Source organism: Triticum aestivum, chromosome 1B, assembly GCF_018294505.1.
Source record: "Triticum aestivum cultivar Chinese Spring chromosome 1B, IWGSC CS RefSeq v2.1, whole genome shotgun sequence".
NCBI lineage: Eukaryota > Viridiplantae > Streptophyta > Magnoliopsida > Poales > Poaceae > Triticum > Triticum aestivum.
The window spans coordinates 606822152-606826746 of record NC_057795.1 but is presented as its reverse complement, the minus strand read 5'-3'; the positions used below and the strand labels follow the sequence as shown (position 1 = coordinate 606826746).

Below are 4595 nucleotides of genomic sequence, written 5' to 3'. Positions count from 1 at the left end.
GTGTTGAGTATTTTATATGTGTGAAACAAGATTATTTCCTACAGACCGTTCTCATTTGAGACTTGTTATTTTCTATCCACTATAATAAAATTACTGTGGTGACAATTGTTATGTTGGGACATCATTGTTGTTGATATAAATATTCACTATTCATTGTTTATATGATGAATTATGCATGTATTTACTATATATTCATTGTTTATATTATGAATTCTGCATGTACTTACTAGTCCCGTCGACTGTCAACTATATTTAAATAAGAGAAGTACTGTGCGAATTGTTGTTGAAAAAAAAGGACAAACATGCCCACCCGTCTCCACGGCGTGTCTTAATAAGACCATCGTTATCAAGCCCAGCGGGCGACTATAATCGGCGTTTCGGAGCACGCCGTGGAAACCAGGCGCAACAGGGCAGAATCGACAGGGTACATCGACGGGGTAATAGACGAGAGGAGTTCAATGTGGCGACGGGAGCTCTGTATATAAACTGGTCGTCGTCGCCTTCGGCCAGCGAGGTGGGACTATACTGAATGTTAGTTTTCGTCGCGTCGTCTCAACGGGGGTAACTGGGCCGGCCCACGGCGCGTCGAGCCGTTCAGAAGTCTGCGCCGTCCATTGCCTTTTTGGGCCGGCCCACGTCGCGTCTGGCTGTGTCCACGTCGCCCCGCGGCGGACGCAAGTTTAGTCCCACCTCGCCGGCCGAAGGGGACGACGACCAACTTATATACTCAGCTCCCGTCGGCACATTGAACTCCTCTGTTACTACCCCGTCGATGGACCGCGTCGATGCTGCCCTGTAGGGCCTAGTTTGCACGCTGTGTTCTGAAACGCCTGTCGTAGTCGTCCGGTGGGCTTGATAACGACGGGCTTACTAAGACACACTATGGACGGGCGGGCAATTTTTTACCTAAAATATTTTTTAAGCTTTTCTAAACTAAACTAACACACAGTGTGCTGTAAACTAACTTTGTGCTAACAAAGTAACACGCAGTGTGCTGCCATAGTTTAGTGTATAAAAACTTAACGACAACACGATTACATATATGTAAATCTAAACATTACGTTTATTTTTTGTAATTTTTTTTTTGTATTTATAAATAAAATTGTCGCGTTTTTTTAATAATGCGTTACCATAGTTTACAACTATTCAGAAACAAAAAAATCATGTAACTAAAAAAAGACTGATTATATAATATTTATGAAACACAATATCATGTGGTCATAAAAACGTAATTAAGTGTATAATCTTTTAGGAACAAAATAGTGGCAAAATCAATAAATATGTCTATTACATAAAATTTATAAGCAAGTGCGCAAAGCGTTTGGAAAATATAGTCCTCTAGTACCACCCAATCACATGCAAAACTCCTCCGTGCCGCATCTATTTCTTCTTCTTTGATATTCGAATAACTTTGTTTTTCACTTCATCAAGCTTGTTTCTTTCCGAAAAGATAAGTTGCGCAATCATTACCTCTCTCGAATCATCAATTGACCTCTGAAAAAAAGTGATATTAGCACAGCGTTCATAGTACATCATAGTACAAACATGACTTGCGTACCTGTGAAAATAAGCCTGTCCATTTGTCACCATCCCAATATTGAAAGCATCAGAGGAGAAATATTCCACACGAATTCCTAGTACATACAATTTATGAAAATTAAATATCTACTGTACATACAGGACCGACATGCTGTCAAAGTAATAACTCACCCATCATGTTCTTTTGGCATGTCATACGTTTCAATAGGCCAATTGGAAACATCCGGATAATTCACAATTCCGGTTGCATTTGCTTTTTGGATATCTTCTGCTAGTTGTTTTCTCTAAAGATATAATAAAAATGGTGGAAAGAATGTCATTCAGTGTACTAAAAAACCAATGTTACCAAATGCACATTTGAAAGTTAAACCTACCAGGTCCTCAACGAGTTCTCTAGTAACACTGTCAAGTTTTCCGTTCATCAACGAGTCAAGAACCTGAAACTCTCTCTTCCCGCGATGCATGACGACAGTAATCCAGTGATTGTTCTGCTTGTTTAGAGGAATGTAAGTCTGCATCACAAGGACCATAAAACACAATCAGCACATACTATCATATGTATGTACCATGTAACCAATCAAACTTACCTTTGATTTTTGAAATACTCGTCCTCACATCTATTCACGGGTCCATTACTATGCGACTCTGCTTCATAATCTTTACCGGTGGTCTTCTTTCCGGGTCTAACGTGAAGCAACCAATGTATCCTCCAAGTTGTCAACATGAAACGACCATCACTAACTTTGTCGACCAAATATGATGAGTATGCATTAATTACCTATAAATAATGTGGCAGATTTAACAATGGTGTTTTCGAATCAATTGTAAAACAATATATGAAATTAACTTACATCTCTACTTAGCCACTCATGGTTAATAATTTGACAAGCTCTCCGCATAGTCAGACTTTCTTCCAAGCCATCATTGAAAATTTCTGTTTTGGCATGTTTTTGTGAATGCTCATGCGCGCGCACGTACTTGATGGACGCTTTCACCACATCATACTCATCACTAGATTTGTTAACACCACCATTTTGGAACAATTCTGTAACGCACAACTCAAATAATTATAAACGCAAATATATAAATAATTATTACGCAAGAACAATTAGAAACACAAAAAACTTACTTCCTTTCGCAGAACGTTTTGCACGCTTGTTCGGTTTAGGGACCACATAAGGAGACTTGACATGTTGTGATCCTTTGCGCTTGCTCCTGCCAGTAACCTCCTCCACTTCCTCTTGTACTCCTTGAGAACCAAGCGACGCATGCGATGCGATTTCGTCCGTCCCTAAAGATGTGGCAGCTTTTTCATCTAATACTTCTGGTACTTGGATAGGATCATCCATATCACCCTTGAAACTATCACAGTACTCAGGTGTGCAGTAAAAAGGTGTGTTTCCACGAGAAGTTACATCACCGTCGTCATCATCCTTTTGCAAATTCATTTTGGAAGGTGTGCGGAACCGGTCTGAATCATCTTTTTGATATACAAACTCTTTTTTCGGACGTCCACCGTTTGAATACTCATTAATGCCTCCGTACAGATTCTCTTTGTCTTCTTCCAGGTTACTGGGTTTGTAGAAGACGCCGGTTTTGTTCAGTTTCTTAATCATCCTCTGCAAGAAAACATTTCATCTTAGTTCTTCAATTCAGTGATGGATATTAAAGTGACGTGCTCAAGTGTTACCTGTGCGCATAACTCTGGCAAACGAAGCAGTTCCTTCCGAAGCTCATTCATCTCACTCAAAATCCGGTCCATAGTAGGCTTTTGGCTCGAAGCCTCTGAGGTACTGCCCTCTTTCCTCGTTCCAGTAACGTTAGACTTTTTGCTACTAGCTTTCTTGGTTTTTTGAGCTTCTTCTTCTGGAATTTTTTTCAGCCTATACTCCTCTGTAATGTTGTCATCGATCTACAAATGCAACAAGAGAATTATACATACAAACCATACGCACACTTAACTTTCTTTCATAAATGTAAAAAAACATGATTACTAGGATTACCATCCCAACACCACGACCATATTCATAGTTGTATTTGTCTCTTCTCACAGCCATATCTTCCGTCCAGTTCCTCATCAGCGGGCTCAACAATGCCAACGGATCATATTTTGGACCGGTGATTGGTTGCACCTTCTCCCAGTATAGGTACTGCAAAACACATAAACTAATTAAATTACATGTTTTTCCGTGACATTTTCTAAGAAAAGTGTTCAAATTAATAAATACAACGTACTTGCAAAAGGGCGAGGTTCCCCTAGGGCCACTGCCTAACATGGCCGTCCTGCAGAAGCTTACCAATCTCCGACAAACAGAATCGTGAAGTGAATGCATTCCAGTTGAACTTCCTTATCAACTTAATATTTTGCACTAAGGCATAGTATTTTTTCGGAACGTATTCATGAGACACTGGTGCAATTATAGTTCCTAAAAGAACTAGAAATGTCATCCGAATGAAGTCATCATCATGCTATTGTTCCTCACAATCTTTTCTATGAGATCATCAATCATGATCTTACCATTTTTCTTGCTAACAAAACTAACTGGTATTTTTTTGGTTGCTTTTTCTCCTTCAGTACTAAGAAACCCACAAACATCCACTCCATTGTTTCTCCAACCAAAAATGGAGTACACATCATCAGGCCTTAGTGAAATAAGACCTTTACTTCCAGCAGTACTTCTAGAACTCTCTTCAACCATAAATTTTTTGCTACTCGGATTGTAACCTTGGAGTAAAAAGTGAAGCAAAAAATCACGCATCTTTATCGATGGTATTCTAAACATGCCCTGCATATCCGTTTCATAAAACCGGAATTTCTGACTGGGTGACAGTTTGTCAACTAGGCTAACCCACTTTTGAACAGAACATGGAATCACACCGTCGATATTCATACTGCATCAAATAGATTTTTGTCACATACCATCGTACTGTTATGAGCCACGTTGTATAAAGCAACTGAAAAACAAAAACTTACACGACGACGACGGTGGGAGAGGCACCGGCGGCGTATAGAGGGCGATGGGTCAGGGGACGCAAGCCGGCGCGGCTGCACGGAC

General features: G+C 40.0%; 1 pseudogene; it reads right to left on the bottom strand.

Annotated features, from left to right (window-relative positions):
* Positions 1-1380: 1380 nt before the first annotated feature.
* Positions 1381-4144, bottom strand: LOC123096921 (uncharacterized; annotated as a pseudogene).
* Between the last annotated feature and the right edge of the window lie 451 nt (positions 4145-4595).